We start from the raw sequence: 26,473 nt of genomic DNA on the forward strand, positions 1-26,473 counted from the left end.
ATTTGTAAATTAGCCCCCTTGATCATGTTGATCTTCTGTGGAACGCATGGGCATCTTGCTAGTACTACGTATAATACATAGAACATTGATTATAATTTGGGCTAATGTGTGGCTTTTGCAGCTCAGGTCTAAATACTTTTCATAACGTACACGGTCGGGGCACTATACTTTGTGTGATAAACACAGTGTACATATAGAACATGGTTTAGATTATGAATATATAGTTAGTACATCAAATGTACTATTATTTGGAATCAACATCAAGTGTATTCAAAAAATACAATTCGAGTTCATGTAGTACACATAGTTCATATCTATCTCTATAGTAATCATGTGGTGTGTTATTAAGGTAATACACGAATGATGTTTGAAGTTGGCAACAATCATGATTGTAGATTCTTATTGAAATAGAGAAACAAATTGAAATTTAGTTCGAATTGCAACGGTAGTATAGACATTTGAAATGCACAAAAATGTTGGTATGAGTAGGTTACATGCATTATACAACAAGCGAAAAAATTTAATTGGACATAACATGGATTCATACTCCCTCCTTCCATCTATATAGGGCATAATGAGTTTTTAAAGACCGCCTTTGACTATTGACAAGATTAATAGTACATGACATGCACAATGTGAAAATTATATCATTGAAAGAACCTTTCACAGACAGATTTAACGGTGTGCTTTGTGTAAGTTGCATGTCATATATTATTGCTCTAATATATGGTCAGAGTTAGCATCAAAAAATGCATTAGGCCCTATATAGATGGAAGGAGGGAGTAGCTTTGAATAGCATTTGTATAATAAAATGGGGCAAGACTCTCTATTTGTGTGGTGTGAATAGTTTAATTTTTTTGTTTTCTTTTTGGTTGAGGGAAGTGCGAATTGATTTGGTACGTACAAGTACAATATTACTACACAAATAGAGTTTCTTTTTGTTTCCTTTTTGTTTTCTTTACTTTGATCTTCTTTCATCCTTTGTGGGGTGCACCAGCGCACCCACTGGGTGTAGTCCCCAAGTTTCGGGCCGGCTGTTGAGCAGGCGGTCCGGAACTTCATCTTGTCGGAATTGAATGTTGATTTTGTCTGATATTCCCCTCTGCAGGACTACCACAACCTCCGCGAGATGCCGACCGGCCATCTGTCCGAGAGCCGGAGTAAGATTCTATTCCTTTCTTCCGTGGGGGCGCGCCAGCGCACCCGCGGGGTGTAGTCCCTGAGGTTCGGGCCGACTGCTGTGCAGTCGGGCCGAATCTCCCCGGTTAGCTGCATCCTTCTTTGTTATTTGACTGATGTTCTTCCATCTCTTTCTTTCTTCAGAGGCCAATGCCGCCTTGCAGCAGCAGCTGGGCGAAGCCAACACCGCCCTAAGAGGCAAGGAGGCAGAGTGCGGCAAGCTGGCCGAGGAGCGAGACCGCCTGGCCACTCAGCTTGCCGAACATGCGGAGGCCCTCAAGGCGGCCCAGTTGGAGGTGAAGACGAAGGAGGCCGACCTCCTCGCTGAGTTTGAGGTCGAGCGCTCCGCCTGGGCCGACAAGGAAGCCCAGATGACGGCCTGCTTCAGCAGCATTGAAGACTTGGTCGATGGTAAGCTTTATTCTCTTGGTTTCTTGTTTCAAATTGTCGGCCCATATCTAGGTCGATCACTTGCTTATAACTTTGGCCTTTTTCTTCTTCTGTCCAAACAGACTTCTTCCCGGGCCATTCTGTTGCCGCAATCCAGATGATCGAGGCCCAGCGCGAGGAGCAGAGGGCGGAGGGGATGCAGATCGCTGTTGATGCCTCCCGGACTCTCAATGAGCAGATCCTCAGCATCCAGGCCCGCCTTCGGCCTGCCTATCAAATGATGCGTCGCCTTCAGCATGTCAGCGCCCAGGCGGTTTCCGCCCTCTGGCCAGGCTTGCCGACTCCACGCACCCCAAGTCGGACTGCCGACTGGCTGGAGGTGGCAGTCGGCCGCCTGGAAGCCTGGAAAGGCTCAGCAGCACGGGCAGGAGCGCGCCGGGCCTTGGAATTCGTCAAGGCATGGTACCCTAGACTAGATCTAGCCCAGTTAACCATGTTCCGGCTGGTGGCGCAGGAAGAGCTGGCGGCGGTGGAAGCCGAGCTTATCAATAGGGCGGCGGCGATCGCCGACTTCACCGACACCAACGTCTTCGTCCCGGAGGTGGTCGAGGAAGGCGCTGAAGCGCCGCAGGAGTGGCTCGGGCTGAACCCGGAGGACAGTGAAGATTCAACTGAAGTCATCGACTCCAGTGATGAAGGGGAAGACGGGGAGGAGGAGAAGGCGGAGGAGGAGGAGAAGGAGGAGGAGGAGGAGGAGGAGGAGGAGGAGAGCGACGTCGACCTGCCGGAGGTCAGGGTGGACGGTCAGCCCCAGCCTGACCGGGCCTCAAGCAACGAGCCGTGCACCAAGGTGCCGACTGCTACTGGAGATGGCCAGGTGGGGGTCGACCAGCCACCCGTTCCTCCGACAGATGCCACTGACTTCGTCCTCCAACCCTCCGCCGTCTCGACTGCCACTGCCGACTCCTCTGCTCAGACGGAGCCGCCTGCCACGCCAACCGGCACCGGCCAGCCGGAGCCTTCTACTGCACCAACCGGCACCGCCCAGCCGGAGCCTTCTGCTGCACCAACTGGCACCGCCCAGCCGGAGCCTTCTGCTGCTCCTTAGGATTTATTCTTTTCCCATGTTTGCTAGAGTCTTGGACAATCTTGGTTAAATTTCGCAATTCCACCCGCGGGGTGTATGTTCGAACTTTGTTTGAATGCCGGCCAGTAGGCCTTTATCCATGTAAATATTCTATCACTTGTTTATGCTTGATGTGCCGTCTTTTGACTTTTCTTGCCTTTTGCTCCTTGGTTTATTTCTTTGCCGCCCTCCCTTGGCTATCCTCTTGCCAGCCAAGCAACCGCTCTGCGGACTGCGGCTGGGTTGAGTACTTAGTTGTTTGTGGGAGGGCTAGTACTTAGCCATTCGGAGTGTTGGCAATAAAAGCAGAAGCAGGCCGACCGCCTGCTCGACGGCTGGACGACTAGGTGCGATGCCGGCTTCCACTATATGCATATCTTCCTTAGTCATTTTTCGTGTGGGGCACCATTTTGCAACCCCTGCCCGCCATACAGTCGCTCTGCAAGCTGTGCCTTCTGACATAGGAAGTTTTGGTGCCGACACACTACTTGCCCGGCTGTAGGAGGAGGCATATAGCGGAAGGCGGCGAGCCTCCGGGCCGACTGGTCGAACCCGGTATCAGGCATGATGATGTTAGTCATATCATGCATATGTTGCCTTGCAGTGCCTACTTTTGACATCATATATGTCATCTGCTTAGTTTAGAAATGTTCTGTAATGCCACCTGTTTAGTTTCTATATCATATATGGGAATTATGCAGTCTTATGTCTTTTAGCCAGCCATAATATATGTAAAATGTGCAATGCCATCCTGTTTAACCAAGCATCATATATTTGAATGATATCTTGCCCATCCTTTTCTTCATTACATTTCCATTTGTCGACAATGTTTGTACATTAAACTACTCTTCCTGTGAATCAGCCATTTGGGTGGGAGATGGAAAAATCTGGAGTGAAAACAAGGCCTTCAGAGCACACAGTGCAACCTGTCGAAGCAGATCTCTTGTTGGGTCCCGATAGCTCCTTAGAGATGGATTCAGAGACATATGACCAGTCCTATTCCCCCACCGAGGTGTATGCTCTAACTTGGCATGGTTATACTGCTCATATCATGCATATGATGTCTTGCATTGCATAGTTTAGACATCATATACACAATATTCAACACCATGTTCTTAGTTCAGACATCATATTGAATGCCCTCTGTTTAGCATATAAATCACATATGTGAATTAAATGATGCGATCATTAGTACTTAGATAACATTTAGGTGAATTATGTCATGCGATCCTATTTAGTTATTCATCATATCTTCGAATTATGTTATGCTATGCTACCCAGTTTAGATAGACATCATATATGTGAAATTATGTCATGCTATCCGTTTTAGTTAAACAATATACATGTCAACTATTTCATGCCCTCTTTTTTCCACACTATCTATTGCATCTGTCTCTCATACAATGTCTGTACATTCAACTATGTTTCCTGTTTAACAACAATTTGAATTGGAGCGGGTGATGCCAGTATCTAGCGGACTAAAAACACGGTCTTCAAATAAAATAGTGCTACCTCTTGGTGGAGATAGCACCCCGGTTGTACATGCACCAGAACCAGCCCTACCACACATAACCCAAACTCTCGCAGATTGTACCCCTACTGCGATGGACAGAGAACCAGCTTCACCCAATCTAGCCCCAACCCCAAACGATAGTAACCCAGTTCCTGTTGACACAACACCATCTCCACCACATAGCTCCCAAACAAGAGCAGTTAGTAAGGCAGCTCTAGTGCCCAAAGGGCTAGTACTATCATGGCGAACACCAACTCCACCAGTTAGTACACCTATTCCTGTGGAGGAAGCACAACCAGCTAGTCGTAGTTTAGCATCTATCGCATTTGATATTGTTAAATCGTATGTGCATATCTTCCCATCTTGGAAATATTATACTGAAGATGAAGGAAAATGCCAGTTGCAGGTGTTTGTCCAGGAGTTATGTGTAAGTAATGTTATTCATGGCAATTACTTTGCTTTGTCCCATACATCCTACCTCCATGATGGTTACAATACAACAAATTTTCCCAATTTTCTCTATAGAGAAGGACCGATTTGGAAACTCAGGATGAGGTAACCTGTGCTAATACCTCTGCTATCTTCAAGAATATTTGGTGGCAGTATCGGAATTACCTGAAGAAAATGTACTTCACCGGCAAAGAAACTCATCAAATTCCCTTACGTTCTCCTGAGACACGTTTACTGGATGATGACTGGGAACGCCTTATTCTGTACTGGTCCCGACCCAAGAATGTGGTAAGGTTTATGAGCTCATTTTCTATTTTTAAGTATTATATTCTTGCGTCTTACTGTACTCTGTTCATGTAGAACAAGTGACTAAACCTGAAGAACAACTACTCTAATTTAAGATTCCATAGCTATCATAGTTCAAAAACGCTCTAGGCGTCAATTGTGCGTTTTGCCACCGCCTTGCGCTTTGCTGACCAAAGTGCATGCTTATGCACAGTTATGCACAGATTAAGCGTAGTTATGCGCAATGCGTTTTGCCAACGCCTAGAGCCTAGGCGCGCTTAAGCGCTCGCTTAGGCGCGCCTTTTTTAACTATGATTGCTTTGCTCTTGTATCACTGTATTTACTCATACAAACTTATTTTTAAATTGTAGGATCCAATCGAAACTCCAATGGCACAGCAGGTATGTTCACGCATGTTTCTTTAACAGGTTTGCTCTTATCAATAGCTCTGTTGATTTCAATTTCAATTGTGTATATAGTTGACTTTCATATCATGCACATTACTAGCATCACAACAGAGCCAATAGTGTTGTTGTACATGTAGACCCGTGGTACCCATCCGAAATCTTGTTGTGCCGTGTAGTTTCCCACGCTTTGCATTCTTTCACTGCTGCTTTGTCTTGAACTGATATGATTTTAACCGTGTCTCTATTTTGATTTGGCAAGAGAATGCAGTGACCATAGGACATATATATATGTTTGTTTGATGCTTTTATTATGTACTAGTACTTGGCAATAGAAGACTTGGTAGTTTAATCCTGTCCACCTTACTAATGAACTGGTTCACCGAAATGAGTTTCATATACTAGTACACGCTAAACTTGTGATGTGTCTGCTTGTTTATTCTTTTAGAATGCTGACGGAATATTGGAGAAGAGTGCCTTATTAAGCAATGGTAAAGGAAGTAATGCAGATAAGGTTCGGGATAGTGACACATCCTTGTTGGTCTCCAACAAAGCTGATAAAATAGCTAAGGAATACTATCTTGAAGACAACGAGACAACCCCAAAGTCGTGTATTGGTTTAGTGTTCGAGTTACTAGCCACTACCGCTTGCACAAGCTATTCAAACTCGCTGTCTGAATCAGTTCGGTTTCTTGAGTCTCAACTACAAGCTGAAAGACATCGATCAGCTATGCTGCGACAAGAAGCGGAAGGACTGCGGAAGTCCCTGGATCATTCAGATGCATACTTTCTGGTGCAATAACAAGCGTTGGAGGATTTTAGCGCCAAATAGGACAAAGCTAATAAGCTTGCTAAGCTTATTGCCAGCATGGTGGATACCCAGGATAACGTTTCTTGAGCTCTTCTGAAGTTGTTTTAGTTATGCTCTTGTTTTGCTGCCACGTTTATTTGCACTGGTGGCCAATTTTGACGGCTAGTGTATGTAATATGCTGCTTTGTTCGCTATATTTGCACTGGTGAGAACTTTGATGCCCAGTGGATGTAATATGTGTAATAGCGGTAATAGGCTAGCGTTAGTTGCTTGCTTATTTATTTCCTTATTGTCTTGTTTAGTTGTTTGCTTGTAGTCACTGCTGTTCTTTTTCTGTGATTTTCTAGTGGACACAATAGCCTATTTTTGGTAACTAGGCCTAAATAATCATGGCAACACACGGACTGTTGTAAACATGGGCCTCCTGCAGGCCGTATGATCCATGAGCCTTCTTCGGGCCATAGGATCGGCCTTCTATATGGGCTGAAGGATCCATCAGCCTTCTATACGGGCCTTAGGATCCATGGGCCTTCTACGGGCCATAGGGTCCATGGGCCTTCTACGGGCCGTATGATCCATGGGCCTTCTACGGGCTGTACGATCCATGGGCCTCATACGGGCCATAGTATCCATGGGCCTTCTACAGGGCGTATCATCATTTCGCCAATATGGGCCGTACTATTCGTGGACCACAACGGGCCGTTAATAGGACGTATTGTATAACTCTATGAAAACAGCCCAACGGGTTTTTTTGGACATGAAAACGACCCAACGTATTAACGGTCCACAAACGGGCCGACTGTAATGACGGGCTGAATTTGGCCCACAAGCAGAAAATGACAGTAACAGGCTGTATGTAACCGAATGCTGCAAATGAGCCCAAGAATCATTGGGCCCTCAGAAGGCCGAAAGATAACTTGGTCTAGAAATGGCCCAATGGAATAACGGGCCGTTAATGCGTATAAAGTGATACACTATTCATGACAGGCCAGTTTCACCACGAGCCGTTAATGGGCCAAGAGTTACAAAGGGCCTCATATGGGCCGAAATAAGTCATGGGCCACAGATGGGCCGGAAGTTAAAACGGGCTAGAACCATATTGGATGACCCAGACGATGCTACTGGGCCTAATTCAGAGAGGTAATAACGGGCCCTGGGTTAGCGGGCTCTAAATGGGCTATATGCGAACGTGCCATTAACAGGCTTTCCATGGGCCAGCTCGACACCTTTTGACCAAGTCAAATGGGCCGGCCTTTTGACAGGAATGGTCCTATGTTGGGCCGTGCCACGTGTCGCCGTATCATAGGCGCGTTCGGTCCACTGAGTGGATGACATCTGTCCCAACGGTGAGCCGACACGTGTTTCCTCCAGCCAATGATGATTTTACATGTGGAAAATCCCCATTGGTCGGGCCTGTTAATGGGTTGTCGGATCCAAAACCGGACTAGATAGCTTAACGGTGTTCCATTATGGTGGATGCCACGTGTAGGTCACCCTTGATGAAAGTACTTCTGTGACGCGCGATTTATCGTCATGGAAGTGGACACTTCCGTGATGATAATTTTGGTAATCTCATGGAACACTTCTACGATAGCGCAAGTGTGACTATATTGATTCTGTCTTAAAATCGTCATGGATGTACATGCATGACAAAAAGCGCGACCTACTGTGACAAACACGTATCATCACGGAAGTATATTTTTTCGTAGTACCATCTACTACCTTTTGGAGAGTGGTGTGTCCTAGATTGGTTAGGTGTCACTTGGGAGCCTCCATCAAGATTGTGGAGTTGAACCAAGGAGTTTGTAAGGGCAAGGAGATCGCCTACTTTGTGAAGATCTACCCTACTGAGGCAAGTCCTTCGTGGGCGATGGCCATGATGGGATAGGCAAGGTTGCTTCTTCGTGGACCCTACGTGGGTGGAGCCCTCGTGGACTCGTGCAGCCGTTACCCTCCGTGGGTTGAAGTCTTCATCACCGTGGATGTGCGATAGCACCACCTATCGTAACCATGCCAAAAATGTATGTGTCAACATTGCGTTTGCTCCCTCCAAACTCCCCCCATTTACTTTCTTGCAAGTTGCATGCTTTACTTTCTGCTGCTCATACATTCTTTGCATGCTTTCTTGAATTGTATTGTGATTGCTTGACTTGTGCTAAGTTGCTAAAATCTGCCAAGAACTAAAATTGGGAAAATGTTAAGTTTTATTTGGTCAAGTAGTCTAATCCCCCCTATAGACATACTTTCGACGCTACAAGTGGTATTAGAGCTTTGGTCTCCATTTGCTTTGATTTCCATAGCTTTGGTGATCATAGCCTTGGTTTCACAACCTAGGAGAGTATGACATCTAGCGAGGGAATTTGCCACCGTAGAGGTCCTTACTTTGATGGTACTAATTTTGCTAGTTGGAAACATAAGATGAAACTGCATATTCTTGGACATAACCCCGCTGTTTGGGGTATTGTGTGTATTGGCTTGCAAGATGAATTCTTCGATGGGAGAGAACCAAACCGTGAAGCTACAGCGGAAGAATTGAAGATGTTGCAATACAATGCTCAAGCTTGAGATATTCTATTCAATGGATTGTGCCCAGAAGAATTCAACAAAATCAACCGTCTTGAGAATGCAAAGGAAATTTGGGATAATTTGATTGATATGCATGAAGGTACCGACTCCGTCAAGGAATCCAAGTTGGATGTGCTTCAAAGTCAACTTGACAAGTTCAAAATGAAGGATGGTGAAGGTGTTGCCGAAATGTACCCCAGGCTTGCTCTCATGACAAATGAGATAGCCGGCTTAGGAAGTGAAGAGATGACCGACAAATTCATCATCAAGAACATCTTGAGTGCCTTGTATGGAAAATATGACACCGTGTGCACATTGATCCAAATGATCCAAATTACAAAGATCTCAAGCCAACCGAAGTCATTGGCAGAATAGTTGCTCATGAGATGTCACTCAAGGATAAAGAAGAGCTTCACAAAAAGTCTAGCGGTGCTTACAAAGCCTCATGTGATGCTCCTACATCATCAAGTGAGAAACAAGCCTTCAATGAAGAATTGAGCTTAATGGTGAAGAACTTCAACAAATTCTACAAGAGTAGAAGCAAGGAAAGAAGTTCCAAGTCAAGGTCCTACAATGACAAAAGATCTTCTAGTCGTGAGAGGAACTGCTACAATTGTGGAAGTCCCGGACACTACTCCAATGAGTGTACGGCTCCCTATAAAAGAAGAGAAGACTCACCTAAAACAAGAAGCAAAAGGGAAGAATCACCTCCAAGAGAGAGGAGTAGAGACGATCGTTAGGAACGAAGAACCTCTTGAAGAAGCAAGGATTCAGAAAGGAAGGACAAGTCATCAATGAGCTACACAAAATGAAGACATCAAACTCATGTTGGTGAATGGGTATCCGGCTCCGACTCCGACCAGTACTCCGAGAGAAGTTATCACTCCGACTCCGAATATACTCAAGATGAAGGTGTTGATGGTCTAGCACTTGTGTCAACCAACTCCTACGACATATTTGACTCACCAAATGAAGGAATTGGGAGATGCTTGATGGCTAAAGGCCCCAAGGTAACACACCCCGACACTACAAAAAATACACTTCCGTGATGATACATGTTTGTCACAGTAGGTCACATTTTCTGTCATGCATGTACATCCATGCCGATTTTATGACAGAATCAAGATAGTCATACCTGTGTTGTCATAGAAGTGTTCCATGACATTACCAAAATTATCATCATGGAAGTGTCCACTTCCATGACAATAAATTGCGCGTCATAGAAGTGCTTTCGTCAAGGGTGACCGACACGTGGTGTCCACCGTAACGGAACGTCATTAAGCTATCGGGTCCAGTTTTGGATCTGATAACCCGTTAACAGCCCCGACCAATGGGGATTTTCCACGTGTAAAATCATCATTGGCTGGAGGAAACACGTGTCGGCTCACCGTTGGGACAGATGTCGTCCACTCATTGGGCCCATGGAGCCTATGATACGTCAACACGTGGCACGGCCCAACAGAGGCCCATTCCTGTGAAAAGGCCGGCCCGTTTGACTTGGTTAAAAGGTGGCGGGCCAGCCCAAGGAAAGCCTGTTAATGGTCTGTTCGCATATAGCCCATTTACAGCCCGCTAACCTAGGGCCCGTTACGACCTCACCAAATTAGGCCCAGTAGCGTCATCTGGGACGTCCAATATGATTCCAGCCCATTTTAACTTCCTGCCCATGTATGGCCCATGACGACTTTCAGCCCATATGACGCCCTTTGTAACTCTTGGCCCATTAACGGTCCGTGGTGAAACTGGCCCGTAATGAACAGTGTATCACTTTATACCCATTAATGGCCCATTATTCCATTGGGCTGTTTCCAGCCCAAGTTATCTTTCGGCCTTCTCAGAGCCCATTTATTCTTCGGCTCATTTCTAGCATTTGGTTACTTACGACCCGTTACTGTCATTTTCTTCTTGTGGGCCAAATTCAGCCCGTTATTACAGTCGGCCCGTTTGTGGCCCGTTAATACGTTGGGCCGTTTTCATGTCCAAAAAACTCGTTGGGCTGTTTTCATAGAGTTATCAAATATGGCCTATTAACGACACGTTATGGTCCATGAATAGTACGGCTCATGATTGGTGAAATGATAATATGCCCCGTAGAAGGCCCATAAAAGGCCCATGGATCATACGACCCGTAGAAGGCCCATGGATCGTATGGCCCGTAGAAGGCCAATGGATCCTACAGCCCGTAGAAGGCCAATGGCTCATACGGCCCGTAGAAGGTCCATGGCTCGTACGACCCGTAGAAGGCCCATGGATCGTACGGCCCGTGGACGGCCCATGGATCGTACGACCCGTATGGAAGGCCAATGGATCCTACGGCCCACAGGAGGCCCATGGTTACAACAGCCCGTGTGTTGCCATGATTATTTTGGCCTAGATTCCAAAAATAGGTTATTGTGGCCACTAGAAAAACACAGAAAAAGAACTATAGTGACTACAAGCAAACAACTAAACAAGACAATAAGGAAATAAATAAGCAAGCAATTAATGCAAGCCTATTACCGCTATTACACATATTACATCCACTGGGCATCAAAGTTCGCCACCAGTGCAAACATAGCGAACAAAGCAGCATATTACATAAACTGGCCATCAAAGTTGGCCACCAGTGCAAATAAACGTGGTAGCAAAACAAGAGCATAACTGAAACAACTTCAGAAGAGCTCAAGAAACGTTATCCTGGGTATCCACCATGCTGGTAATAAGTTTAGCAAGCTTATTAGCTTTGTCCTGTTTGGCGCTAAAATCCTCCAACGCTTATTGTTGCACCAGAAAGTATGCATCTGAATGCTCCAGGGACTTCCGTAGTCCTTCCGCTCCTTGTCGCAGCACAGCTGATCGATGTCTTTCAGCTTGTAGTTGAGACTCAAGAAACTGAACTAATTCAAACAATGAGTTTGAATAGCTTGTGCAAGCAGTAGTGGTCAGTAACTCGAACACTAAACCAAGACATGACTTTGGGGTTGTCTCACTGTCTTGAAGATAGTCTTCCTTAGCTGTTTTATTAGCTTTGTTGGAGACCAACAAGGATGTCTCACTATCCTAAACCTTATCTGCATTACTTCCTTTACCATTGCTTAATAAGGCACTCTTCCCCAATATTCTGTTAGCATTCTAAAAGAAGAAACAAGCAAACACATAACATGTTTAGCATGTACTAGTATATGAAACTCATTTCGGTGAACCAGTTCATTAGTAAGGTGGACAGGATTAAACTACTAAGTCTTCTATTGCCAAGTACTAGTACATAATAAGAGCATCAAACAAACATATATCCATGTCCTATGGTCACTTCATTGTCTTGCCAAATCAAAATAGAGACACGGTTCAAATCATATCAGTTCAAGACAAAGCAGCAGTGAAAGAATACAAAGCGTGGGAAACTACACGACACAACAAGATTTCAGATGGGTACCACGGGTCTACATGTACAACAACACTATGGGCTCTGTTGTGATGCTAGTAATGTGCATGATATGAGAAGTCAACTGTATACACAATTGAAATTGAAATCAACAGAACTATTGATAAGAGCAAACCTGTTAAAGTAACATGCGTGAACATACTTGCTGTGACATTCGAGTTTCGATTGGATCCTTCAATTTAAAAATAAGTTTGTATGAGTAAATATAGTGATACAAGTGCAAACCAGTATGCACGATAGCAATCATAGTTAAAAAAGGCGCACCTAAGCGAGCGCTTAAGCGCGCCTAGGCTCTAGGTGTTGGCAAAACGCATTGCGCATAACTACGCTTAATCTGTGCATAACTGTGTGCATAAGCATGCACTTTGGTCAGTAAAGCGCAAGGCAGTGGCAAAACACACAATTAACGCCTATCGCTTTTTTGAACTATGATAGTAATGGAATCTTATATTAGAATAGTTGTTCTTCAGGTTTAGGCACTTGTTCTACATGAACAGAGTACAGTAAGACGTAAGAATATAGTACTTAAAATAGAAAATGAGCTCATAGACCTTACCACATTCTTTGTTCGGGACCAGTACAGAACAAGGCGTTCCGAGTCATCATCCAGTAAATGTGTCTCAGGAGAACGTAAGGGAATTTGATGAGTTTCTTTGCCGGTGAAGTACGTTTTCTTCAGGTAATTCCAATACGGCCACCAAGCATTCTTGAAGATAGCAAAGGTATTAGCACAGGTTACCTCATCCTGAGTTTCCAAATCGGTCCTTCTCTATAGCGAAAAATGGGAAAATTTGCTGTATTATAACCATCATGGAGGTAGGATGTATGGGACAAAGCAAAGTAATTGTCATGAATAACATTACTTACACATAACTCCTGGACAAATACCTGCAACTGGCATTTTCCTTCATCTTCAGTATAATACTAGCGGGTAGTGCACGGCGGCACGCCGCGCCACATGGATTAATTAGCTATTTTGTATTTTTGTATTATTTGGTAAGTTGTCCCAAGACCCGATTCATGGCAAAGTAGTTCATGCAAGGAGAAGGTACATCCAGTTGGTATATGCATATGTGATGTCTGGACGCAGAATTGTGAAGCTCTTGTTCTCTTCTTAGACCAGACATGTTGATCCTTCAGCTGGGTTTCGCTGATAGTTTTTGAGTTGTTAGATGAATTTTGTTCTAAAACTCTGTGCTAGTTTTCATGAATTTCGTTGTGAAACTTTATGCGATATACACAAAATCGTATACAACTGCAGTTTGTTTTGAAACTTTACGCTATATACACAAAATCATATGCAACTACAGAAGTTCCTGTCAATTGAAATGTAGATGTGATGGTAAAAGGCCACGGAAGAATGTAGTATATTTTAAATATTTCTAACTTGATTACAAAATGGTAAAACAAATATCTTGGGAAGTGGTTAAGACTTCACAAACCTCGACTGCTACAATATGTCAAATTTTCTCAAAGCTAACTTACATGAGAATAAATGTAACCATCAATATTCCATACGATTGTTCTCGTTCTTTTGTGCTCTAGATTATCTTACCTTTTTTCCGCATGCTCTATATATTGCAAAATAAAAAAAAACTGACGCTATTGCGCTGACGTTCGGCCAGACCCTCCCGCACGCGGCACAGTCCTGACCGCACATCTTCTCATGGTGTGTGCCTAGCTAGCTGCACTTGGACTGCACCGAGCGGTGGTGTGGCTATGGACTGAGATCCACTATTCCCGAATCTGTGTAGCTTCTCGAATCTCCCTGCCTATTCCCCACCTCCACCATTCCCCGTTCTCCCTAGCTCATTTGTTCCTTGCATTGCCGGCTCAACGCCGCCCCTCGCCGTGGCTCCTGCGTCTCCTCTCAGCCCGGAGTAGGAATTGAGTGGTCCTCACCTGCGCAGCACGCCTCGGCGAGGTACGTGGTTGTCTCGAGGTAGAGGGTGGCTTAGAGAGGGAGAAGCCGGCAGACAATGTCATGAGCTCAGAAGAATAGGAGGAAGCGAGGCCGCGTGAGGCAGAGGAGAAGAAGCAATCGAGTGCTCCTCGCTTGCAAGTGAGGCCGCCAAAGCCCGAGGAGAAGAGGAAGCGGCAAGGTAGGGCGTGGTGGTGGCGGGATCTCCGACATGCTCACCATTGGGGAGTGGCGGCGGTCAGAGCTAGCTAGGCGCGGCAAGTCCCCATGAGAGGTTCACGGTTCAGATTTCAGACCATTCACAAGCCGTGCAGGTACCTACTCACCCAAGTGCTACATCTCCATGTGTCTAATCCCCATTTTTCAGCTAACTGCAATTCTCACACCATGTTGGCCCGCGGTTCGACATGGGACGTTTTGTGCTTCATCAAGAGCTTCTGCACAGTGAGCCTGACAAAGACGGCCGTCATGCTTTCCTCCCCTGTCAAGGTAAGCTACATCAATAGAAACACACAAATTGTATAAGCCTGCTTACATTACATATCATATAATAAACGCAATCGATCCTAGTGTTCACCGTTGATATGTGATAGAACACCAGCAGAAGAGGTGTGAATTTGTTCTTGTTTGCAGTATCTGTTTTGTTGCGCTTCACATGTAACAATACATTGGCAACTAAATATATATTTTTTGCCATGACTAACTATATGCATCATTATACATGCAGCTTTCTCTAGCCATAGTTTTTTTTTGCTAATTCATAAAGCAATACATAGATTGAAAGGTTATTGCACAACGGAACAGTAGAAGAATGAGAATTGGAGGGTATTGAGTTCACAGAAAATCTGAGTGGCGATGCAAACACAAATGGCTTAAAAGAGCAAACTGTGCTTGGCTATGAAAAGAGAGGAGCAAAACTGTAGACTGCGACATACAATCACAGCTCGAATTCACATTCATACAGAAGAGTGAGAAATCACCCTGTACAGTTTCAATCACAGGAACCTACTTCCAGTCGTATATTGCTGAAATCATAGGACAGTAAACTATATCTCTAGCCTCACATGACTTCGGGAGCAACTTCATTCCATAGTGAGGCAGAAGTCACAGATGTTTCTATATATGCATTTACTGAATGGATGAGCTTTGTCCAGAATTACCCTGCAAGTGGTACAACTCCAGTACCAAGTCTAACAATATAGTAGTGAAGAATCATAAAATCAGAGCACACTGGAGCCTGCGTTGTTCTTGATAGCACATACCTCAAGTAGAATAGCCCCTTCCATCTGGCCACTTTGTAGGTTGACTGATTTGTGAGAGCTCTGCAAAAAATAGAAGGGTTTTAGCCAAACATGCATTAGAGACAAAACATAGTTGCCCGTCGCGACAGAGGTGGAGCCGCCAAGGAGCGGGGGTAGCCCAAGCCCGAGCGTCCAGGCCGTGCCCTGCCGCGTCGGCGACGTTGTGGCACTCCTTGGAGAGACGAGGGCGTCCGCTGTGGCTGGCCGCAACGTGGCCGTGTGCCACGAACGGGCGCCCGGCGAGGATGGTCTGACCGCGGATCCTGCTCCCGCATGGTCCACGGGGTTGACGCCCGGGTTGAGCGCCCGACGACGACTCCGCGGGGGGCCGTTGCGCCGGAGCCGCCTACCGCGCAGGTTGAGCTGGAGGGTGCGCCGAAGAGCGGGCGGAGTCCGAGCGCCCTGGCCGTGTGGCTGTGCTCCGCCACGTCGGAAACGGCGTGGCACTCGGTGCAGACACGGCACCTTCCGCTGTTGTTGGCGGCGATGAGGGAGGGGCGCCCATCGAGGAGGGGCCCGGCCGTGGGGATGGCGGATCCCGCCCGGGCCATCGGTGTGACGACGGCGATAGGAAGGGCATGCCACGGTCTGAGTTCCACCGAGGAAGCACAACAGAGATGGGGCGAGGTTGGAGGGATAGGTTGTGTATGCAGCTGGGTTTCACGTACCTGCGGAAAAGAACGGCCGTCTCCAGCGCCGGGAGCGTTCGCCAGCAGTGGCAGATACATGTCACGTGCTCACCGCTTGCCCCCATGGCAGCGCCGTCCGGCTGCTCAGCCCACCCGCCCTCCAATTGATTGGGTGTTCCTCCAATCCTCCTCATGTGCAGCATAGCGCGGCTTTGTCAGCCAGTAGCGCCGGCACCTTGGGTACCCGGCTGCGACCGTCCCATGCTCTGTATGCACATCATTCTTTCTGCATCTTTCTCTTTGTCATGGACGAGAGCTCGTCTTCTGTTGGGCGATGGGAGACTCCTTATTTATACAAGATAAAAGGCGGTGGGACCATAGACTGGATGGATCCACGAACGATCTCGAGACATCTCGCAAACCGACGTGGTGAAAACCGTGCCACGCGGCCCACAATTGGAGGAAGACCAGACATTGTAAGGGACAGATTAGACATTCAAAGCGGCGGTCGACCTCTCTAGAAATCCAAACGTGTAAAATGCTTTGCCAGTAAAAAAAAAGCTACGCCCAGAGACTCTTGAGCACACGCGTCGTGCTAACAAGGGCGGTAAAATTTTTTTCGAAAAATCCGGAAAAATCGAACCCTTGCAGGCCTAGTCTTCTTAGTATTTCCAAGATGGGAAGATACACACATACGATTTAACATCATCAAATGCGATGGATGCTAAACTACGACTAGCTGGTTGTGCTTCCTCCAAAGGAATAGGCGTACTAACTGGTGGAGTTGGGGTTCGCTGTGGTAGTACTGGCCCTTTGGGCACTGGAGCTGCCTTACTAACTGCTCTTGTTTGGGAGCTTTTTGATGGAGATGGTGCTGTGTTAACAGGAACTGGGTTAATATATGCTGGGGTTGGGGTTAGATTGGGTGAAGCTGGTTCTCTGTCCATCGCAGTAGGGATACAATTTGCGAGAGTTCGGGTTATGTGTGGTAGGGCTGGTTCTCGTGCATGTACAACTAGGGTGCTATCTCCACCAAGAGGTAGCACTGTTTTATTTGAGACCGTGTTTTTAGTCCGCTAGATACTGGCATCACCCGCTCCATTTCAAATGGTTGATAAACAGGAAACATAGTTGAACGTACAAACATTATATGAGAGACAGATGCAATAGATAGTGTGGAAAAAAGAGGGCATTAAATAGTTGACATGTATATTCTTTAACTAAAACAGATAGCATGACATAATTTCACATATATGATGTCTATCTAAACTGGATAGAATAGCATAACATAATTCAAAGATATGATGAATAACTAAACAGGATCACATGACATAATTCACCAACATGTTATCTAAGTAATCAGGATCGCATCATTTAATTCACATATGTGATTTATATGCTAAACAGAGGGCATTCGATATGATGTCTGAACTAAGAACATGGTGTTGAATATTGTGTATATGATGTCTAAACTATGCAATGCAAGACACCATATGCATGATATGAGCAGTATAACCGTGCCAAGTTAGAGCATACACCTCGGTGGGGGAATAGGACTGGTCATCTGTCTCTGGATCCATCTTGGAGGAGCTATTGGGACCCAACAAGAGATTTGCTTCGACAGGTAGCACTGTGTGCTCTGAAGGCCTTGTTTTCACTCTAGATTTTTCCATCTCCCACCCAAATGGCCGATTCACAGGAAGAGTAGTTTAATGTACAAACATTATCGACAAATGGAAATGTAATGAAGAAAAGGATGGGCAAGATATCATTCAAATATATGATGCCTGGTTAAACAGGATGGCATTGCACATTTCACATATATTATGGCTGGCTAAAAGACATGAGACTGCATAATTCCCATATATGATATAGAAACTAAACAGGTGGCATTACAGAACATGTCTAAACTAAGCAGATGACATATATGATGTCAAAAGTAGGCACTGCAAGGCCACATATGCATGATATGACTAACATCATCATGCCAAGGTAGAGCAAACAGCTTGGGGGGTAAATAGGAGTGGTCCGCGGCGTCTGAATCCGCCTCAGAACAAATATCTTCCTCTGGATTCCAATCTGGAGAGGGGTGGAGAGGGTTTGCCATTGAACCCACGATGGAGCGATGTCTGCATGGCATTGTATTGCCGTGCAAAACTCTTCTCTTTTTATCTACATGTTCAGCATGACCGTGTACAATATCTGACATGCATACCAAAAAAATATGATGAGATTATGTAAGGAGAGCATGCAGAAATTTAAAGTGATGGTAACAATCAGTGGATGGATCCAAAAATAATGATAGCAGGCTCACGATTGCTTTAATTTAATAAAAAGACATATGATGATTGCTCTACTATTTGTGTCCCACCCAAGATGAACAACATAGGCATACCCTACGTGAACCAGATAGTAGACAGATATACTATTCATTGCTGCCTCGATATGTGCCACACAACTAATTAAGAACTCAAGTTTGAACATTAATTTGGACCTGACTTGGAGTCCAAGAGGTGAACAGGATGATAAAGTAGCAGGTAGTTTTAAGCAATGCATAACATAAGAAGAAACAAAAGAGTGCAACCTCTCTTGTGGACCCGTGTACTCCTGAGGTTTATCTGCTGAGTCGATGATGGTGATGCCGTTGTGGTGGGTGCTGATACGTCTCCAACGTATCTATAATCTTTGATTGTTCCATGCTATTATATTACCCCTTTTGGATGTTTATGGGCTTTATTTTACACATTTATATCATTTTTGGGACTAACCTACTAACCGGAGGCCCAGCTCGTATTGCTGTTTTTTTTGCCTATTTCAGTATTTCGAAGAAAAGGAATATTAAACGGAGTCCAAACGGAATGAAATCTTCGGGAGCGTGATTTTTGGAATGAACGTGATCCAGAGGACTTGGAGTGCAAGTCAAGAAGCAGCCAAGGCCTACATGAGATAGGAGGGCACGCCCCCCCTATAGGGCGTGCCCCCCTGTCTCATGGGCCCCTTGGGCGTCCACCAACGTACTTCTTCCTCCTATATAAACCTATGTACCCCGAAGACATCCAGGGATCACCCGAAACACAATTTCCACCGCCGTAACCTTCTGTATCCGCGAGATCTCATCTTGGAGCCTTCGCCGGCACTCTGCCGGAGGGGGAATCGACCACGGAGGGCTTCTACATCAACACCATAGCCCTTCTGATGAGTTATGAGTAGTTTACCACAGACCTACGGGTCCATAATTATTAGCTAGATGGCTTCTTCTCTCTTTTTGGATCTCAATACAATGTTCTCCCCCTCTCTTGTGGAGATCTATTTGATGTAATCTCTTTTTGCGGTGTGTTTGTCGAGATCCCATGAATTGTGGGTTTATGATCAAGTTTATCTATGAATAATATTTGAATCTTCTCTGAATTCTTTTATATATGATTGAGTTATCTTTGCAAGTCTCTTCGAATTATCAGTTTGGTTTGGCCTACTAGATTGATCTTTCTTGCCATGGGAGAAGTGCTTAGCTTTGGGTTCAATCTTGTAGTGTCCTTACCCAGTGACAGAAAGGGTTGAAAGGCACGTATTATATTGTTGCCATCGAGGATAAAAAGATGGGGTTTATATCATATTGCTTGAGTTTATCCCTCTACATCATGTCATCTTGCTTAATGCGTTACTCTGTTCTTTGTGAACTTAATACTCTAGATGCAGGCAGGAGTCGGTCGATGTGTGGAGTAATAGTAGTAGATGCAGGCAGGAGTCGGTCTACTTGTTGCGGACGTGATGCCTATATACATGATCATGCCTAGATAATCTCATAATCATTTGCTTTTCTATCAATTGCTCGAGAGTAATTTGTTCACCCACCGTAATACTTATGCTATCTTGAGAGAAGCCTCTAGTGAAACCTATGGCCCCCGGGTCTATCTCTTATCATATTTGCTTCCGATCTACTTTTATTTGCATCTTTACTTTAGGCATCTATATTATAAAATACCAAAAAAATATTTATCTTATCATACTATCTCTATCAGATCTCACTTCCGCAAGTGGCCGTGAAGGGATGGAGAACCCCTTTATTGCGTTGGTTGCGAGTTCTTTGTTTGTTTGTGTAGGTTCGTGGGACTTGTTGAGGAGCCTCCTACTTGATTGATACCTTGGTTCTCAAAAACCGAGGGAAATACTTACGCTACTCTGCTGCATCACCCTTTCCTCTTCAAGGAAAACCAACGCAAGCTCAAGACGTAGCAAGAAGGACTTCTGGCGCCGTTGCCTGGGAGGTCTTCGCTCAAGTCAAGACATACCAAGTACCCATCACAAACCCATCTCCCTCACATTTACATTATTTTCTATTTGCCTCTCATTTTCCTCTCCCCCACTTCACCCTTGCTATTTTATTTGCCCTCTCTTTTCCAATCTTCTTCTCCTCTGTCTTCCGTTTGCCTTTCCGTTGCCATGGCTGAGTCAAAAAGAACTAGGGGATCTCTCCCTAGTTCTAGTGCCTTGGATAGGCCCTCTGTTCTCTCTAAGCTCTTAAATAATGATGCTATGGGGAGACCTACCGGGGTTATCAATGAGAATTTAAATAATTATGATGAAGATGACTCTGGAATTTTTTTTATTTGCTTGATGAGTCTTTAAAAGATGCTTGGGATAGGTTATTAAGGATGCAGGCTAGCTATGTGCCACAATATCAAATTGAAGTTTACTTTAAGAGTTTTTATGTTGGCTTGCCCGCTTCTTTCAAACAAATTCTAGATTAAATTTTTGAAGAAAGTTTTCTTGAAGGGGATGCTATAGATACCTATGAAAAAATAAAAACCATATTTGGGACCCCTTTGAATGATAAGATTGAATCAACTACTCTCTTGTGCTTTTATCAAAATGAAATTATCAAAGAGATGAAGTCTAGCTTAGATGCAAATTTCTGTAACGTGCTTAATCTTACTTCATCCATTAATGGAAATGTGCTAATCCTAAATAGAAGAATGAATTCTATAGAATGAAGACCCTCTTTCTCCTTTTCAAGTGCCAAAGATGGTACTACTTAGATCTATCTTCGCTTTTATGCCTAGCTAGGGGCGTTAAACGGTAGCGCTAGTTGGGAGGCAACCCAATTTTCTTTGTGTTTTTTGTTTTAGTTCCTCATTAGTAATAAGTGTTTACTTCTACTTTCTGTTTAGTTGTGTTTTTAGCTTTTAATTAGTGTTTGTGCCAAGTAGAACCTATAGGATAAACTATGATGATAGTTGATTTGATTCTGCTGAAAAACAGAAACTTTGCGCTGACGAGAAAAAATTCAATAAATCACAGAAACGTGATTTTGCATTGATTCTTTTTTCTTCTGATCAATAAACAAAATTTCCAGTACTTCCTATTTTTGTAGGATTTTTAGAGTTCTAGAAGTTCGCGTTAGTTACAGATTGCTACAGACTGTTCTGTTTTTGACAGATTCTGTTTTTCGTGTGTTGTTTGCATATTTTGATGCATCTATGGCTAGTAAAATAGTTAATAAACCATAGAGAAGTTCGAATACAGTAGGTTTAACACCTAAATAAATAAATAATGAGTTCATTACAGTACCTTATGTGGTGGTTTTGTTTTCTTTCACTAACAGAGCTTATAAGATTTCCTGTTGAGTTTTGTGTTGTGAAGTTTTCAAGTTTTGGGTAAAGCTTTTATGGACTATGGAATAAGGAGTAGCAAGAGCCTAAGCTTGGGGATGCCCAAGGAACCCCAAGACATTCAAGGATATCCAAAAGCCTAAGCTTGGGGATGCCCCGGGAAGGCATCCCCTCTTTCGTCTTCGTTCATTGGTAACTTTACTTGGAGCTATATTTTTATTCGCCACATGATATGTGTTTTGCTTGGAGCGTCGTGTATTATATTAGTTTTTGCTTTTTAGTTTACCACAATCATTATTGCTCTACACACCTTTTGGGAGAAGCCTATTTTATTAGAATTTGCTAGAATACTCTATGTGCTTCACTTATATAGTTTTGAGCTCGATAGTTTTTGCTCTAGTGCTTCACTTATATCTTTTAGAGCACGGTGGTGAATTATTTTGTAGAAATTGCTAGTCTCTCATGCTTCACTTATACCTTTTTGAGAGTCTTTTAGAACAGCATGGTATTTGCTATGGTTATAAATTGGTCCTAGAATGATAGGCATCCAAGTTGGGTATAATAAAAATTATCATAGGAAGTGAATTGGATGCTATGATCAATTTGATACTTGATAATTGTTTTGAGATATGGAGGTAGTGATATTAAAGTCATGCTAGTTGGGTGATTACGAATTTAAAGAATGCTTGTGTTGAAGTTAGTAAGTCATGTGCATGCACGTATGGTTAAAGTTGTGTAACAAATTTGAAACATGAAGTGTACCTGGCTTATGCATCCTTATGAGTGGCGGTCGGGGACGAGCGATGGTCTTTTCCTACCAATCTACCCCCCTAGGAGCATGCGTGTACTGCTTGATTTTTGATGACTTCTAAATTTTTGCAATAAGTATATGAGTTCTTTTGACTGATGTTGAGTCCATGGATTATACGCACTTTTACCTTTCCACCATTGCCAGCCTCTTCGGTACCGTGCATTGCCCTTTCTCACCTTGAGAGTTGGTGCAAACTTCGCAGGTGCATCCAAACCCCGTGATACGATACGCTCTATCACACATAAACCTCCTTATATCTTCCTCAAAACATCCACCATACCTACCTATTATGGCATTTCGATAGCCATTCCGAGATATATTGCCATGCAACTTTCCACTGTTCCGTTTATCATCATCATGACATACATTACTTTTGTCATATTGCCATTGCATGATCATGTAGTTGACATCGTATTTGTGGCAAAGCCACCATGCATTATTTTTCATACATGTCACTCTTGATTCATTGCACCATCCCGGTACACCGCCGGAGGCATTCATATAGAGTCATATCTTGTTCTAGTTTCGAGTTGTAATTCATATGCTGTAATCAATAGAAGTGTGATGATCATCATTATTAGAGCATTGCCCAAAGAAAAAAGAAAAAAAACAAGAAAGTCCAAAAGAAAAAAAAGGCCCAAAAAAAGAAAACAAAAAAGAAAATAAATAAAGGGGCAATGGTACTATCTCTTTTTTCACACTTGTGCTTCAAAGTAGCACTTTGTTCTTTATGTAGTGAGTCTCATACATTGTGCTTCAAAGTAGCACCATGTTTTTCATGTAGAGAGTCTCATAAGTTATCTTTTTCATACTAGTGGGAATTTTTCATTATAGAACTTGGCTTGTATATTCCTACGATGGGCTTCCTCAAATGCCCTAGGTCTTCGTGAGCAAGCAAGTTGGATTCACACCCACTAGTTTTCTTTTGTTAATCATTTATTTATAGCTCTAGTGCATCCGTTGCATGGCAATCCCTACTCCTCATGTTGACATCAATTGATGGGCATCTCCATAGCCCGTTGATTATCCTCGTCAATGTGAGACTTTCTCCTTTTTTGTCTTCTCCACACAATCCCCATCATTATATTCTATTCCACCCATAGTGCTATATCTATGGCTCACGCTCATGTATTGCGTGAAGGTTGAAAAAGTTTGAGATTATTTAAGTATGAAACAATTGCTTGGCTTGTCATCGGGGGTATAGAAGTTGGGAACATCTTTGTGTGACGAAAATGAAGCATAGCCTAACTATATGATTTTGTAGGGATGAACTTTCTTTTGCCATGTTATTTTGAGAAGACATGATTGCTTGGATTAGTGTGCTTGAAGTGTTACTATTTATTTTATCAATATGAACTTTTATTTTGAATCATTTGGATCTGAACATTCATGCCACAATGACGAAAATTACATTAAGAAATTATGCTAGGTAGCATTCCACATCAAAAGTTCTATTTTTATCATTTACCTACTCGAGGATGAGCAGGAATTAAGCTTGGGGATGCTTGATACGTCTGCAACGTATCTATAATTATTGATTATTCCATGCTATTATATTACCCCATTTGGATGTTTATGGGCATTATTTTAGACATTCATATCATTTTTGGGACTAACCTACTAATCGGAGGCCCAGCCCGTATTGTTGTTTTTTTTGCCTATTTCAGTATTTCGAAGAAAAGGAATATCAAACGGAGTCCAAACGGAATGAAACCTTCGGGAGCATGATTTTTGGAACGAACGTGATCTAGAGGACTTGGAGTGCAAGTCAAGAATCAGCCGAGGCCTCCACGAGATAGGAGGGCGCCCCCCCCCTATAGGGTGCGCCCCCATGTCTCGTGGGCCCCTCGGGCAACCACTGACATACTTCTTCCTCCTATATAAACCTACGTACCCCGAAAACATCCAGGGAGCACCCGAAACACAATTTCCACCGCCGTAACCTTCTGAATCCGCGAGATCTCATCTTGGAGCCTTCGCCGGCACTCTACTGGAGGGGGAATCGACCATGGAGGGCTTCTACATCAACACCATAGCCCTTCCGATGAGTTGTGAGTAGTTTACCACAGACCTACGGTTCCATAGTTATTAGCTAGATGGCTTCTTCTCTCCTTTTGGATCTCAATACAATGTTCTCCTCCTCTCTTGTGGAGATCTATTTGATGTAATCTCTTTTCGCGGTGTGTTTGTCGAGATCCGATGAATTGTGGGTTTATGATCAAGTTTATCTATGAATAATATTTGAATCTCCTCTGAATTCTTTTATGTATGATTGAGTTATCTTTGCAAGTCTCTTCGAATTATCAGTTTGGTTTGGCCTACTAGATTGATCTTTCTTGCCATGGGAGAAGTGCTTAGCTTTGGGTTCAATCTTGCGGTGTCCTTACCCAGTGATAGAAAGGGTTGCAAGGCACGTATTGTATTGTTGCCATCGAGGATAAAAAGATGGGGTTTATATCATATTGCTTGAGTTTATCCCTCTACATCATGTCATCTTGCTTAATGCGTTACTCTGTTCTTTGTGAACTTAATACTCTAGATGCAGGCAGGAGTCGGTCGATGTGTGGAGTAATAGTAGTGGATGCAGGCAAGAGTCGGTCTACTTGTTGTGGACGTCATGCCTATATAGATGATCATGCCTAGATAATCTCATAATTATTCGCTTTTCTATCAATTGCTCGACAGTAATTTGTTCACCCACCGTAATACTTATGCTATCTCGAGAGAAGCCTCTAGTGAAACCTATGGCCCCCGGGTCTATCTCTCATCATATTTGCTTCCAATCTACTTTTATTTGCATCTTTACTTTCTGCATCTATATTATAAAATACCAAAAATATATTTATCTTATCATACTATCTCTATCAGATCTCACTTTCTCAAGTGGCCGTGAAGGGATTGACAACCCCTTTATCACGTTGGTTGCGAGTTCTTTGTTTGTTTGTGTAGGTTCGTGGGAGTTGTTGAGGAGCCTCCTACTGGATTGATACCTTGGTTCTCAAAAATTGAGGGAAATACTTACACTACTCTGCTGCATCACCCTTTCCTCTTCAAGGAAAACCAATGCAAGCTCAAGACGTAGCAGGTGCCGGCAACAGGGAAGGAGATCTGAGGCGGCGAAAGACGGTCAGGAGTCGTGATGTCTGGTTTGATGGATGCTTCTGTCAATGGAGCAGCTCAGGTGAGGTGGACGACGTCGCGGTAGGAGCAGGACAAACCACACAAAGTTTCCTCCGACACCTACCTATAACTGAAGTAATTCTGTAAGGGCTCATTTGGCTTGCATGATTCTAAAAGCGCAGGGATAGGAAAAACACCGGAATAGGATAGGAATGCACATGGTAAACAGAGCATTTGTAAACACAGGATTTCTGTCAACTTGGGTGGTTGGTTTACAGGAATTGGAAGAGCAGAGGAATGCAAAGAAACATGGCCGAAATAAAGTGAAACCATATGAAAGCGTGTACAGTTAGAATGTTATTCTGCCACTAATGCACTTGGTCTTGTTTTCATGCATAGGATTTTGAAAAGTAGGTCCAGGTGGATGTTTTGCTTCATTCCTTTCAACAAAATGCATGAATAATTGAATAGTAGAGTGCCATTGGAAAATTCCCTATTGCTATGTTTTTCCGTTGAACCAAAATAGCCCTAATGGATTGACATGAATGTATAGTAATAAGTGATGCAACAAGTGTACAACCTCTTTGCTGTAGCCGTGTTGACCTCAACATCATTGGGTTGGTCGCTGAAGCAGTTGAGGCAGAGGTGGTTGTCGGAGGTGTGGAGGAAGATCTGAGGAATCTGTAGACAGCGTCCAGGGCACTGATCTGTTGTGATGGATCGTTCTGTCGTTGGAGCAGCTCCGGTGAGCCGTAAGACGTCAAGGCTGAAGTAGTAACAAGACAGACACCGTCAATCTCAAGTGGGATTCTAATAGCATCTCAATAGATAATGAAAAATAGATGTAAAATTTACATCACCAAAAACCACCTGACTACAATAGATGAGTTAAAACTGTTGACTCTCAACTTAACTGTCGGAACTGAAATTTACTGTGG

This window comes from Triticum aestivum, chromosome 4B (genome assembly GCF_018294505.1).
Source record: "Triticum aestivum cultivar Chinese Spring chromosome 4B, IWGSC CS RefSeq v2.1, whole genome shotgun sequence".
NCBI lineage: Eukaryota > Viridiplantae > Streptophyta > Magnoliopsida > Poales > Poaceae > Triticum > Triticum aestivum.